This window comes from Schistocerca gregaria, chromosome X, assembly GCF_023897955.1.
Source record: "Schistocerca gregaria isolate iqSchGreg1 chromosome X, iqSchGreg1.2, whole genome shotgun sequence".
In the NCBI taxonomy this organism is placed as follows: Eukaryota; Metazoa; Arthropoda; class Insecta; order Orthoptera; family Acrididae; genus Schistocerca; species Schistocerca gregaria.
The window spans coordinates 109,170,976-109,187,614 of record NC_064931.1 but is presented as its reverse complement, the minus strand read 5'-3'; the positions used below and the strand labels follow the sequence as shown (position 1 = coordinate 109,187,614).

At 42.2% G+C, this 16,639-nt stretch overlaps 1 pseudogene; it reads right to left on the bottom strand.

Annotated features, from left to right (window-relative positions):
- Positions 1-265: 265 nt before the first annotated feature.
- Positions 266-383, bottom strand: LOC126299877 (5S ribosomal RNA; annotated as a pseudogene).
- Between the last annotated feature and the right edge of the window lie 16,256 nt (positions 384-16,639).

Sequence of the window (16,639 nt, the reverse complement as noted above, 5' to 3'; positions counted from 1 at the left end):
CAGTCATTCCTCGCCAGGTGACGCTGCTATCGCCTGGAAGGGTTTATGGCGATTGTAGGTTTAAAGCACTCCATCTTCAGGCCACGAGTGGCCTACCGGGTCCATCCGACCGCCGTGTCATCCTCATGAGAGGATGCGGATAGGAGGGGGTGGGGTCAGCACACCGCTCTCCCGGTCGTTATGGTGGTATTCTTGACCGACGCCGCTACTAATCGGTCGAGTAGCTCCTCAATTGGCATCACGAGGCTGAGTGCACCCCCAAAAATGGCAACAGCGCATGGCGGCCTGGATGGTCACCCATCCAAGTGCCGACCACGCACGACAGCGCTTAACTTCGGTGATCTCACGGGAACCGGTGTATCCACTGCGGCAAGGCCGTTGCCTGATAGTAGGTTTGTAGTCATAATGTTCTGGCTGATCACTGTATATCGCATTATTCTTCGTCTATGTAATAGTAACATGAGATTTTATTTTTTATTATACTTACATCTAGATGGAGTAACGTCCATGAATCATCTTAAAAGGTAACGTCTTCTATGTACCATATTGTTAACAGAGGTCACGTATTTACTTTCTATAGAAGAGTAGGTATTAAAATCCATGAAGAAGAAATAAAAACTTTGAGGTTCGCCGATTACATTGTAATTCTGTCAGAGACAGCAAAGGACTTGGAAGAGCAGTTGAACGGAATGGACAGTGTCTTGAAAGGCGGGTATAAGATGAACATCAACAAAAGCAAAACGAGGATAATTGAATGTAGTCGAATTAAGTCGGGTGATGCTGAGGGAATTAGATTAGGAAATGAGACACTTAAAGTAGTAAAGGAGTTTTGCTATTTGGGGAGCAAAATAACTGATGATGGTCGAAGTAGAGAGGATAAAAAATGTAGACTGGCAATGGCAAGGAAAGAGTTTCTGAAGAAGAGAAATTTGTTAACATCGAGTATAGATTTAAGTGGCAGGAAGTCGTTTCTGTAAGTATTTGTTTGAAGTGTAGCCATGTATGGAAGTGAAACATAGACGATAAATAGTTTGGGCAGGAAGGGAATAGAAGCTTTCGAAATGTGGTGCTACAGAAGAATGCTGAAGATTAGATGGGTAGATCATATAACTAATGAGGAGGTATTGAATAGAATTGGGGAGAAGAGAAGTTTGTGGCACAACTTGACGAGAAGAAGGGATGGGTTGGTAGGACATGTTCTGAGGCATCAAGGGATCAGAAATTTAGTATTGGAGGGCAGCGTGGAGGGTAAACATCGTAGAGGGAGACCAAGAGATGAATACACTAAGCAGATTCAGAAGGATGTAGGTTGCAGTACGTACTGGGAGACGAAGAAGCTTGCACAGGATAAAGTAGCATGGAGAGCTGCATCAAACCAGTCTCTGGACTGAAGACCATAACAACAATTGTGCGTGTGTAGATGTGAGATCTTCATGTTGTCCGTGATTTTTTGTGTATCGTGTTGTGCTCGTACCCTTGTTTCCCTTACGTCAATAAAGTTTTCCAGATAATTTTTATGTTTGGACCCCATCTGTTCTTTTACGATGTCGTTCGGATATCTATTTGCGTGTGCATAAATTTATGGTTCTTCCAAAATGTTCATAGTTTGATCTTTTGGTATCCTACGTAGAATTTCAAAGCGCTCTCGACTGAGTTCGTTCTACTATTTTTATTTCTTATGTGTAGGTAAAAACTTGACTGGTTTCTCTTGCAATTTTTCTCTACGAAAGGCGTCAACAAACATTTTAGTGTTATACCATCGCATACAGTGTATCTACCTGTCAGCGACAACATCTGTGGCCGCAGGGTTGCACTGCTACATCGCAGAGCAGAGATCTGGAATCAGAGTACGTATTACGGCGCGGGTGTGCACTATGAACGTTCAGTTGATGGTCTGCCCACTGTAAATACGAGATGCCCTCATGTTGCAGCTCTCGCCCCAGAGCCCAGGCCTCAGTGGTGGGTCATGATTCATCAGATGGAACCCAAACACGTATGCAACACTAACAACCAATTACAACTGTTGGAGGACATCACTCCCGCAAACTGTAGCTGTCAAACTACGCCTGAAAATACGTGCAATGACTACTCTGATCCCGACATGATACCACCTCAGACGACGACACTGACGATGCCTTTCGTAGAATATGATCGCTATTGTGTCGTATTAAATGGACGGGGGGGGGGGGGGGGGGGGGAATCATACATTCATCAGGCCGGATCCTGACTCGCCAGTGAAGAGAACACTACCTCACTCTTCGTAAGGCGAGCACCACATTCATAGAGCTAGACGATACTTTTCTGTGAAGGGAATATATCTGGTGGGTCGCCGAGCGTACAGAGAAAACACTTGCCGCCGACAGTACACTATGCTAGCCGGGTCAGATGCTGTACTGCTTGAACGCTCTCGGCCACTAAAAGCAAGATAACCACCATCGCGAAGGATTGTAGCACGTACTTGGCTTTGGGCGTAATGGCGTCGAATGTACTCTCCCTTCTTCTCCTCTAGTGTATTGACGCTACGACAGTCAATTCAACTGCAAAAAAATGGCTCTGAGCACTATGGTACTCAACTTCTGAGGTCATCAGTCTCCTATAACTTACAACTACTTAAACCTAACTAACCTAGGGACATCACACACATCCATGCCCGAGGCAGGATTCGAACCTGCGACCGTAGCGGTCGCGCGGTTTCCAGTCTGAAGCGCCTAGAACCGCTCAGCCAAACCGGCCGGCTAACTCAACTGCAGGTCTTTGTCGTACAGACGAAGAAATATTAGAGGCCATCCAATGATCTGACCATGTGTAGCGCCCTTCGAATGTGTTTGCTTTGGCATAGCGATTCTCTGCAACTCAAGTACTGTACTGCAGACGCAGACAACATGCAGTCAGAACCACGACCCTGAACTGTTTTGTTCTTTTACAGTTGTTCTTGTGTACCTCAGTCCATGCTAGTCTATCCTGTACAAGTTTCTTAGTCTTTGCATAATTTCTGCAATTAACATCCATGTAGTCAACCTTCGGTCTCCCTCTACAATTTTTGTCTCTACCCACGTTGCCCTCCATTACCAAATCGACGATTTTTTTATGCCTCTGTCTGTATCCTGTCAAACTGATCCCGTCTGTTAGTTAAGTTGTGCCACAAATTTCTTTCCTCCCTAGTTTGATTCATTACCTTCTCATTAGACGAATACCTCCTGAAAAGGCATGTTAATAAATGTCTATCGTTCAGAAATGCTTTTCTTTCTACCACCAGTATGCATTTTATATCTCCCTCACCTCGGCCGTCATCAGCTCAGTTTCCTCCCAAATAGCAAACCTCGTATACTATATTTAGTGTCTCGTCTTCTGATCTAATTTCCTGAGCATGGCCTGATTCAGTTATACCAAAAGGCATTACTCTTGTTTAATTTTTTGATTTCCATCTTTTCAAGACATTATCCATTCCCTTCACCTGTTCTCCCAAGCCTCTTGTCGTCGCTGACGGAATTATAGGGTCAATGGCGAACATCAAAGTTTTTATTTCTTCTCCCTGAACCTTGGTTTCCTTCCCAGTTTGCTCAGTTTGAATAGAACTGCGGACAGGTTACACCGGTGTCTCAATTACTGCTTCCATATCTTCGACTCTTGCAACTGCAGTCTGGTTACTGTACAAGTTATATTTAGCCTTTCGATTCCTTTATAAACTCTACTATTTCCAGAATTCAAACGCTTGAATTCCAGTTACCATTTTCTAAATCATTCACTAAATTTTCAAATTGTGTAAACACAGGTTTGCATTTCTTCAACCTTTCTTCTCATATAAATCATAGGATCACTATTGCCTCGCGTGTCCCTACATTTACGTAGCAAATGGTGGCGCTGGTGTATGATCGACACATAGGACAAGTGACGAAAACGAACGTTATCTTTCCCCGTAGAAATAGTTTCAATTTTTTCTAGTGCTTAAGACACCTACTGTTCCCCCTGTACCACTGCATGACAAGTGAAATGTGTAGGACTGTGTTCGGAAGCCACTGTTTCTCCAACTAAGAAGCAGCCATGGGAGAGACAGAAGTGGCATATTCAAAATTTTATTTAGGAGACCTGACAGTTAGCCAGGGTAGTGTGTTCTCAGACGAATATTGGTTTCGTGCGGAGGATGATTTTGGACAGGCACTCACGTGTAAATAGAGGACACACGTCGAGATAACAAATAACAAAAGATACTACAACAAGATAATACCACTGGACACAGAGTCATGATCTAGGCGGGTAATATATCCATTAGGAAAACCACTGCATATTTCCGCCACGTGATCGGTCTCAAGTAAATAGCATAGTGGAGCGTTAGGTCCATATACACTGATGTGACAAAAGTCATGGGACAGCGATATGCACATATACATATGGCGGTAGTATCACGTATACAAGATATAAAAGGGCGTTGCATTGCCGGAGCTGTCATTTGTACTCGAGTGATTCATATGAAAAGATGTCCGACGTGATCATAGCCGCACGAGGGGAATTAACAGACTTTGAACACGGAGTGGTAGTTGGAGATAGGCGCACAGAACAATCCATTTCGGGAATCGTTAGGGAATTCAATATTTCGAGATCCACAGAGAAAAGAATGTGCCGAGAATACGAAATTTCAGTCATTACCTCTCACCACGGGCAACGTAGTGACCTACGGCCTTCACTTAACGACCGAGAGCAGCAGCGGCGTTTGCGTAGAGTTGTCAGTGCTAACAGACAAGCAACAATGCGTGAAATAATAGCTCAATGCGTGACGTGCGGCGAACGTACCCGTTAGGACAGTGCGGCGTAATTTGGCGTTAATGGGCTATGGCAGTTGACGACCGACTCGAGCGCCTTTCCTAACAGCACGACGTCGCCTGCAACGCCTTTCCTGAGCTCTTGACCATATCGATTGGGTCCTAGGCCACTGGAAAACCGTGGCCTAGTCAGATTTCAACTGGGAAGAGCAGATGGTAGGGAGAATCCATGAAGTCATGGACTCAAGATGTCACCAAGGCACTGTGCAAGCTGGTGGTTGTTCCATAATGGTTTGGGCTTTATTTACATGGAATGGTCTTGGTCCTCTAGTCCAACTGAGCCGGTCAGTGACTGGAAATGGTTATGTTCGGCTACCTGAAGACCATTTTAAGGCATTAATGGACTTCATATTCCCAAATAACGACTGAATTTTTTGGGTGACAATGTGCCATAGCAGATCATTCTGGAGAATTTGAGCGAATGATTTGGTAACCCAGATCTCCCAGCATGAATCCCATAGAAGATTAATGGGACAGAGCTGGGAGGTCAGTTCGTGCACAACATCCTGCACCGACAATACTTTCACAATTATGGACGTTTACAGAGTCAGCATAACTCAATACTTCTGTAAGGGACTTCCAGCTTCTTTCTGAGTCCATGTCACGTAGAGTTTCTGCACGACGCAGGGCCAAATGATATGTCTGACACGATGTTAGGAGGTATCCCATGACCTTTGTCACCTGAGTGTACAGTAGTACAACACGAGAACAAGCGAAAAATTCCTCAGTCTGGCATAGAGAGGGCATTTATATTAACGAAATTGTATTTTTTAAATGTTAAATATTAGTTTAATCTGCTAAGTAGTTTTGCTTTTAGGAATCTATAAAAATTAGCCTTGTCGACTGTTTCTTTTTATGGATAGTGTGCAGTTCTGTCTGTCAAATAATTGTTTGTTTACGGCGGTTTATAATCAACATAAATTCATCCAAAGTTATGATAGTTCATAAGAAATTTACGCCTCTATTATCAATATTTAAGTAAAGTGCTGCAGAATTAGACGTGTGTGAGTATCTTCAAAATGATCCACGTAAAGAACGTCCTGAAACTGAAATCACAGATGAATACGGGGAGAACGTGTATAATGTGGTATTGGATTTCATGCGATTAAAGAGGCCCGTAATAATTGCTGGTAAAGGCATATCAGATGACAAGAGTAAGAAAAATTTCACAAGGAATGTGAGGTTTGTGCAAATTAGCTGTCACAGTCGATGAATATTAACACAAATAATGCGTGAAGACTAGTTTTTCACAAAATTTTGACCAGTTTTAAAAATAATGTTATCGACTGCAACGTTTACAACCATTGCTTCCTGGCATGTGGAAGGGATTCCTCCTATTAAATGCCTTCCAGTGAGTATTATACTAACAGGCAAATGTTGCCCAATTTCTTCTGTACCGAATGAGTGAACAATACATGAGAAGTTGGCGGAATATCAAGGCGGAAAATTGCCCTTTTTCAGGACATAATCTGCTGGCGTAGGTGCTTTGGCAACGAAAAAACTGAAAGTTTGAACTGTTGAAATAATAACCGCATTTAAGTGATAGAGCATCCTCTAACTTTAAGCTATCGTTACGTCTAAAGATTATGTGGTTGGAAAACTTATCTAACCCAGTGGTGAGGTATGGTACGACAGACAATAGTGGGTATTTTTTGGTCCTTCAAGAATCAATTTGAGGTATGAAATCTCTCATTAAAACAATAGGTCGACAAATTTCACTGTTGGGAAATGGACCAATGTGTGAAAATAAATGCAGCCGGCCGCTGTGGCCGAGCGTTTCTAGGTGCTTTAGTCCGGAACCGCGCTGCTGCTACGGTCGCACGCTCGAATCCTGCCTGGAGCATGGATATGTGTGATGTCCTTGGTTTAGTTAGGTTTAAGTACTTCTAAGTCTAAGAGAATGATGACCTCAGATGTTGAGTCCCACAGTGCTTAGAACCATTTGAACCATTTTTTGGAAATATAAATGCATTTTCAACTAATTATCATTTGCCTGGTGTGGTGTTTGCGCCGCTCACCCGGAACAACTGCAACCCTCCTCACATCTGTGGTATGCGAGTGGCCTATACTAGAAGGGGTTACATCAGGTGCGATAGAACTTCAGCTAGGCGTGCTGACTAGGCTAGCATGTACCGCTAGGGGTCGCTAGCCCCGCGACTATGTTTGCTTCCGTGGACGACATGATGGCAAATAGTTCCTCCAGTATCTCTACACGGCATGGGTATTTAGGGCGGTGCAATGCCTCTCCAAGCTAGTCTTCTACTGAACTCTCGGCCGGGCGCCTGTCGTCTACTATGGAATTAAACACAGCGACGATGCCACAGCGAGTACTATTACACCACCCAGTAGAGGGCACTATTACCTCATTTTCATGGCTATTCCATTTTATTGTAACTTTATTTTGACAGTTTTAACAACAGTTGGTTGCTCTCATTTCTTCACAGATATAACTGCCACTGGTGTATGAATATTTTTATGTTACTTTTTTCAAAATATTTTTCTATTTTTTAAAAATATTACATATTACATTATTTTTACCGTTCCTTGTGCTTTTAAGGCACTATCTTTAAAAATAAGTAGCTGTAGACACGCTATTATCCTCTCCACTTCGCCTATGGCTACAGTTTTTCCCTCCCCCTCTCCCCTCCCCACTTCCTGTACCCCTCTCTTACGTAAGATATACATAACTAGCACAGGGCAATATATTTATATAATTCTTCTTTAATACATGGTCCAGTCACTTTAATGTGACCACCACCTATGTTCGACGGCAACGTGCATTAACAACTCACAGACGTCAGGTTATAGCACTAGCGGTAAAGAGTATATAAAGTGCGCCGAGGGACGCGGTAAACATTGCGGTTATTCTAGTAATGCGAAAACCGAGCGATATATTTGACGCCGGAAAACGAACTACTTGGAGCAACTGACTATGAACTAAGGGGCTACCAAAAGTGTCTCTTCAACAACCGTTCAGCAAACATTGCTGCGTATGGGGCTCCGCATTAGACTCCTGTTTCACGGACCCTTGTTGACTGCTGTTCAATGGCCACGAAGGGTGGAATTTGTATGCCAGTACCACAAATGGACATCCACTGAGTGGTGATAGGGGTCATTTTCAGATGAATCACATTTTATGCTCCATCGAACAGACGACCGTTGGCATGTACGGCGTAAAACGTCCGAAAGCAAATGGTCCAGGCCAAAGGAGTGAGCATGGTACTCTGGCGTTTGATTCCCTGGGTGATTTCATCATTCTGAAATGCACAGTTGGTCAACAAAAGTATGCACCTATACTTGCAGTTTATTTACTCCCTGGATTTAAACTCAGTCGGGAATGTGGGAGGCCGGCTCGATCTGGCTGTTCCTGCCTTGGATCCTCGACCGAGGAATCTAGCGCAGCTGGCCCTGGCTCCACACCCCTGTCGGTACCTTCCAGAACTTCGTTGACTCTCTTCCTGTATGTCTCGCAGCAGTACCCATTGCTAAAGCTGGTTATTAAGGCTTTTGACAGCTCGTGAATTTAATGTGACTGGACAGCATATGTGACGACATGATGTATAGTTCACTGACATATTTTTAGCTCTTCTCGACGTTCAGAGGTCATATCTTAAATTTTATCTGTCATGATGAAGCTGTTAGTGGATTAATCGCATCCTGAAGCCGGCAATAAATTGTCGGAACCTGTAATGTGAAACTATACCTGTAATGCGATCTTGACTTAATAAATTATTATATAAGCATATATATGGTCGCAATCTTCCATTTGACAATAAGTCAGTTCTTTAAAAACTTTCAACCTGTTCCTTTTTTGTTACTCAATTAATTTTATTTTGCCTTGCCGCCAATAAAGCTTGAATTTTATTATTTACGGTAGACCTACATACATCAGACAAGCATTTTTAAGACAAGAATGATGTGAAAAATTAATAATTATTTAAACACCAATAATTAACGCTACAGGTTCATAACCCTTGAAGATTATGAAGTTATTTTCTTCTCTCATTGTGAAAATAGTACATGTATTTGCCGAATGTGAAAAATCCTCAGATGCCCAATTTGTATTAAAAGCATATCATGTAAAGATTAGGTACCTGTGCATCAGATATCATCTGCCGAGGCTTTGAGATCCATATACTGGCTTTCATGACAAAAATGTGTTAGTAAATTGCATTTGTTGTTTCTTACCACCCTTGGAATCGTAGACAGTCGGCTGCACATGGCGTACTTACCTGCAACAGAAATACATATTAAACTGTAGCCAGTTCCAAAAACTTCTTGAGGATATATTACATGAACGACTTATAACTGAATACAAGAAGTCATATTTTTGTAAATTAGGTATTTTCTATCAAGTTCAGACTTCTTCAACTAAAGAAATGTTTTTGTGCTTTATTAGAAATAAAATAAAAATAAATAAATAAATAAACGGTCGGTCTGTCGCCACATTTCATAGATTCTTAAACCTATGAACAATACACTAACTTCAGGAAAACGAAATAAAATATAGAAATTAATACATATGAATCATATGGGTGTATGTATGATATACAGTGACACACAGAAACAGTTGACAGAATAAGTCACCTTTCAGAGCCACCCAGTCAGTAGAGGGGCTGTGTAGGTTTTGAGGGTAGCCTGCGTTATTGCTAGATATCCCGCTCCAACTCCGCCGCCCTCTAGGGCTTCATTCAACATTGCCAGAGTTCTCTTCCCACCGTGCTGATGTCACAGGCCGTCTGTATACACGTATAAAGAATGTGTAAAATGTTGGGAAATTCAGGTATTGATGGTAAATTCAAAATAGGTCAACCCCACCCTTCTGACATCACTTTGCAAATAGGAAACTTGTCCTAAGTTTAAAATGGCGCGAAATTCATAAATACTAGCTGGGAAATTGTACAGTTGGCTTGAAATTTATATAAAATCCAAGGTAGTGATTCAGGGTGGCATCCTGGATATATGGGAATAGTCTACATGGTTTCCAGGTAAATTGAAACCAATATGTTGTACCAGGGATATGAGGACAGCCTGCATAGTTGTCAGAATTCATATTTTCTAAGTTTACAACCCTATCCTAAGTGTAAACTGGACGGAAATTAAAAAAATTGGTTTTTCCCACTCCAGTGACGTTCAGAGTCCACTTGCCCTAAGTTTCAGCCTACCTGTACAATAGCCCTCTGACGCCATCTCTTTGACGTTAGTTTAACAAAATTTCCCCACCCCAGCTACCTTAAGTTTGAAACCCAGTAGCTGACTTACACTAAGTCTAAAACTATGCGCTGTGTAGCCTGTCTAGGACAGAAATGTTTATGTCTTTATTTAAACAAACATGTCACTGTCGAGTGCTCCTATTTGCTGTTCGCTTGCTTAGCTGAGTGGAAACATGTTTGCCTACCATGCAAGGGGTTGGATTTGATTCCCGTGAAGGTTGGAGACTTTTTTTCCGCTCGTGGACTGGGTGTTGTGTTGCCCTTATCATGATCACACTCAAGTCGCCCAATGTGGCTACACCTGAAATAAGGCTTCCAGCCCGGCGGCACAACTTCCGCGGACGGAACCTTCCAGCCATCAATGCCACGCGACCATTTAATTTTTTCCCACCTTCTGGAGAGGTTCCATACTGGTAGGGGCCAGAGAGATCTATCGAGCAGTGGGTGCTGTACCACCGCTGGAGGGTCACAGCCATGAGCAACGAGTCCCAACTGCTGGCTGGTGACAGCTCTGTGCACAGGTACACAGCGTGCCCAGTGCTGATACAACTGCATAATGCGAAGTGCAGTACAGTAGGTCTGATACCCACCACGAGTGTGTTATTTCTGATGGCTCTGCAGTCACAGCTCATGTGACCTAAATTAAAATGGCGGGAAAATTTGAAAACGTAAGAAGCACATTAACACTTTAACCCTCATTGTAAAAGACAGGAAATTCAGAAGCCTCTTATGTTTCAAATTTACTATAGCCCACACACACATTCCACTGGAAAAATTAAAAAATCAGATAACCATATTCGTCCCCTTGAGGCAAGACATGTACACTGGCTCATCGTAAAAAAAATAAAAATAAAAAAAATCAGATTCTATGTTTATAAAATTCACCACAAAAAAATTGTGTATGACTGACGGCATATTTTAAAACAGATGGTATTATGCACTGATCACAGCGAAGCCACAGTTCTCCCATAAACTCGTCGATCTTACATGCAAACGCCGTAACTCAAGCATAATTGAGAAAGAGGCTTATTCGAAGCGGCAAGTCGAATTGTAGGCCTCAAAAACATTGCAAATATATGTGATGAGAAAAGAACTACCTTTCACAGTAGTAGCTGTCTCTAACATAGATGTTTACAGCATTTCAGCAAGAAAAAACAGTTGACAATCGCAGGAGCATCTAGTGATGGCTGATCCAGAGGCACACAAAAAGGCACGATCGGTTCTGCTATCTATGGTACAGGAGAGAGCGCCACCCTTCATAAACACAATACGGTCACATGATCTCACTATCCAGCTGATCGTTGGAGGCTATCCTCTTGACTAGCTGTGTGCTCTGCTGGCTAAGGGTGTAGGGGTAGCAGCGGCGTATCACGTAGTGACACGACTAATCATACTCATTTGTAAGAGGTTTCCATGCTCGTAAGCGATTAGCATGGCGTGGTGGTTCTATTTGCTAACTATGTGGGACACACACGATATAGATCATACATACAGCAGATCATTGGATTTGCCTGAAAATCGCTCAGTTTTGCGCTGAAATTAATGAGTATTGTATCTGAATCAATGAATTTATCGGCAAACCAACTGCATACCGTTGCACATTCATCCGTACTATGTTTACCTGTAATGATCCTAGCAGAGCATCTCTCATTTTTCCAGAATGAAATTTTCACTCTGCAGCGGAGTGTACGCTCATATGAAACTTCCTGGCAGATTAAAACTGTGTGCCGGACCGAGACTCGAACTCGGGATCTTTGCCTTTTGCGGGCAAGTACTCTACCATCTGAGCTACTCAAGCACGAGAAATTAAAGCTGTGTGGACGAGTCGTGAGTCGTGCTTGGGTAGCTCAGATGGTAGAGAACTTGCCCACGAAAGGCAAAGGTCCCGAGTTCGAGTCTCGGTCCGGCACACAGTTTTCCTCTGCCAGGAAATTTCATCACTCATTTTGTTCGATATTTGTCATGCTTAATTCGTAAGGACTTAAAACAAACCTTCTAGAAGTGTACTACTAGGAAGATGTGTATTTAACGAGAACAGACGTTTCCATAAGATTTCTGTGTTACTCCATGAATGCTGGAAGTCGAATTCCTCTAACACCGTCCCAGACGTGTTCAGATGAGACGAATTTGACTACTATGTCGATGTGGCTCTTTCAGCAAGCCCATCACAGATTTGTGCCCTCATCAGTTGGAGCTAGTTACCGTTTCATCTCTTGTGATATCATTGAACATGATAAGCTGAACTCCAATCTTCCTCCTTATAAAGAGGAAGTGACACTGAGACGAATACACCTAAGACTACACTGACTCTTACAAGGATAACACAGTGTTCGGAAAATGCATCGCTAGCACAACAAAAACGAGACAGAAAGATTCAGGATGAAGGTATAACACCTGGACGGCGATCTACCGAAATGAAGAAAGAGATCTATGCAAAACGTTAGAATAGTAAATGTAAATACACAGTATACAGCGAACATGTAGCAATTCAGACAATCTTACGTAGAATTTCGCGTCGAAATCGTTGAATTTTCGATGACATCAGAATTTCACACAAAAATTGGTGACTTTTGTGTCCAAAGCCAGCAAACCAGTCAATTTTTTGCATTGAAATCAGTGAATTTTGCATTGAAATCAGTCGGTAAGATGTTACGCAGAAATGATGTACCTCAGATTACTATTTCGCTTCCCTGTTGAACAGGCTCCAATGTCAATAACGGATTCAACTTGTTTTTTCAATTTTATGTCGAAATCACAGAATTTTACGTTTGAATAGGTTGTCTAGTGGTTTGGATCCATCCTAAAGCAATCTCGGTCCACGTAGTCACATTTCTAATACCACAGTTTGTAGCTTAGCTGAAGTAGCATGGAAGCCTCTTACCTATAAATGTCGCAAATAGTTCTAGATATAACAGAGTAGCCCCTTTCATTGGTGGAAGTCCTGCCCTGCTACATACTAGATGGATGGTCATAAATGTCACAGGTTTGGGATAGAAGACAACTGGCCGCACCATACACCCATTCGGAATCGTAGTAGAAGTGCAATGAGTTAATTGTTGGAAGTAGACATCGCAAGTTACCACATGATTCCTAATTCATTTCTCGTGAATGCAAGTGTGTTTGCTTAGCAACAAACTTATGTAAGAAGTCTTTTGCTAACCAAGAGGGTGGATGGCCTAGATAGCGAGAGTTTGCTGTTATGACGTAGACAGCACGCCACATGACGACTTAGGATTTTCGGCAGAGCAGACATGTTAGCAGAGAAGTGCTAAAGACGATTCTCCCGGAGAAATCTGGCACTGCATGTTCACATACAATTCGTGTGGATTGTGGGTGCAGAGCTAACATCCTATAACGTCCCTAATGTGTTCATATCAGACTGAAAGTTACCTGCGTTTATTTGGAAACTGTGTGACTTTTAAATTCCGATTATTTTGTCGCCCATGTTTTCTGACCTGGAATAGCCTTTGCTACACTACTTTTGAATATGAACGTAACAGTGTAAAACGTTCAAACGTGTGTGAAATCTTATGGGACTTAACTGTTAAGGTCATCAGTCCCTAAGATTACACACTACTTAACCTAAATTATCCTAAGGACAAACACACACACCCATGTCCGAGGGAGGACTCGAACCTCCGCCGGGAACAGCCGCACAGTCCATTACTGTAGCTCCCAAGACCGCTCAGCTAATCCCGCGAAGCGTAACAGGGTAATTACAGTTGATGCATGTAGTAGCAATTACTCTAAACTGAATCTCACAATCTGTAAATGAAATTGAATACAATGAAAGGCTATCAATAATACACAGAATGACTTCCTCCTGAAACTATCGTAACACACTGGCTAACTGTAGCAAACCGAATCTGTGTATCCTTTAGAAAAATGTCACTCTTCAGTTATGTGGAACATTTCGAAATGAATACAGTATCCTAACCCCACCACACAAAATTCGTTTTGGCCCTACGAGTTATTCTTGTGTGCACAACAGACATATGAGCTCTCCTCTGTTCTGCGTTACAACATAATGTAAGATACCAAACTGTGTGTTCCTGAAAGAAATCACAGTGCTGCTAACTGCATTATTCATTACTTTAAGCTATTTTGCAAAAGGCATTATTTTGTTATCAAAAAATTCAGCTAGCTTTTCATGCAGTAGTGCAAGGCGTGACAGCAGCGTTGTGGGAAGATTTACTTTTAAAATGCAATGCGAAATTTAGGGAAATGTTGGCAAGTGAATGAAAATGTTGCTTGAACTTGAAATTATATCAAGATCTTTTTAATGACACATAAGGGAATCGTATAAACATTAGTCTATGATCTCTCTTTAGCATTGTAACAAACCATGAAAACTGAGTCAGATTAACTGTGTTTAAGTTATATGAAAGTTATGCTTAGTTTTTGTTATAAAACACTTTTACATGTAATTGGAAGGTGAAGGGTAGTTATTAAACTCTGAACACATAAGCCATAGATTGCCCTGGAAACCAAATGTATATTTTGTAAAAAAAAAAAAACCGCAATCTTCGCGCTAAAACTACTCACCGTCAGTGCTTGCTGCAAATAAGAACTGTGTTCGCATTAGCTCTTTTCCAAATGTACAGACTCCCAATGATAGCATCTCAAAAACCATGCTCTGTCCTTCATTACACGCGGGAACCTCCCACAGAAAAATCAACCTGTATTCACCACATCCGCCATCAAGGCTCCTCACTCACCAACTACTGGTACCCAAAAGTAACATATCACTCATATGTTCACGCAACAAAAAATGCTCATAACGGCAAATATTCTAAACAAATAGCCATTTTTCATAATACAGAAACGTTTCAATATGAATACGATGGCTAAGACATCAGTGTGGATGCTCCTGAGACCACTATAACCCCCGTTGTGCCTTACCACAGACAATTATCAGAGCACTTGTGCCGGAGGTCTTTTGCCGGTCAAGATTGTGGGTGTCAGTAGTTGTGGCATGGAAAAACCATGTATGTAGACCTTGAGAGCTTCTGCAAGTCTGATAGGTTGTAGGACATTTACATATATTGAACTATAGTTAAATTTGGCCCGCCCGGTTAGCCGTGCTATCTAACTTACGGCTTTGTAGATTGGGAAGGAGCGCCTGGTCCCCGGCACGAATCCGCCTGGCACACTTGTGTCGAGGTCCAGTGAGCCGGCCAGTCTGTGGATCGTTTTTAGGCAGTTTTCCTTCTGCCTCGGTGAATGCGGTCTGGTTCCCCTTTTCCGCCTCTGCTACACTATGTCGGCGATTGCTGCGCAAACAAGTTCTCCACGTACCCGTACACCACCATTACTCTACCACGCAAACATAGGGATAACATTCGTCTGCTGTGAGACGTTCCCTGCGGTGGAGGGGGGGGGGGGGTCTACCGGGGGCCGTACCGCACAATAACCCTGAAAGAGTGGTTCGGTGTGGGGTGGCGGAGGGGTGAAGTGGACTGCGGTAGTCGTCGTGGGGTTGTGGACCACTGCGGCTGTGACGGGGACGGAGCCTCTCCGTCGTTTCTAGGCCCCCGATTAACATACAATACAACTGTTAAATTCTGAAGCTTTTCTGTCAGTCGTTGAATGCAGGGTTACTCAAGATCGTGGAGATTCTGATTTTATGAGAGCTACCTTGAAATACCTCAGACGAAGTTTGGACTCTGAATATTTTATGCAAAGTGATGATATGATAGGAAATTGAAAAATTTGTGCATTGATCAATGAAGACTATATAACACTTCACGCCATACATCTATCTGTTACAGTGACATTGTAATAAAATGCACTTGTTAAGCCAAAAATTGTGACAAAATGCCCCATGTTACAGTGAAACAGTAACAAATAGCTCCATGTCACCACAAAATTGTAACGAAGTGCCCCTCATTACAGTGAAATTGTAACAAATTTCTCCATGTTACAGTGAAATTATAACAAATCGCTCCATGTAACAGCAAAATTGTAACATGTTGTCTCATGTTACATCAAAAATTTTAACAAATTGCCCCATGTTATTATGAAATTCTACCAAATTGTTCACTGTTACAGTGAAATTGTAACAAATACCTGATACACAACTATCTTACCGTAAAACTCACTTAATACCTGCAAGCTGCAGAGTTTTGTGAGACCTTCAGAACATACCAAACATTAAAACATGGTTCAATTTCTATGTTACCCAAAAGCCAATCATGCTACTCTGGGGCTGTTAACAGGTGCAGCGTCATAGCTTTCACACCCGTTCAGGACTGTTACCAAAGACCTATTAGTTCCATCACATTTTTCCAGAATGACATAGTGGCAGGATGTCACTTGTGCTAAGTTTAAAATCCAAGACAGCAATCCAAAAGAGCAGACATATGATGTCACAATCCAAAATAGCGATCTGGGATGTCTTCGATGACATCATAATCGAAGACGGCGATCCAAGATGAAATAAGTAATAAATAGCAAAGTGTTATATGAAAATTTGAGAAGAGCGAAGAATACAGTAAACTTTCAAGTTTACTTAACCTGTTGAGTTGACTCCAGTTCTTCTTGTCTAGGGGTCTGATTCTTGAAACTGAAAATCTAACATCAGGTCCACTCAGTTGATACGAACTAAAT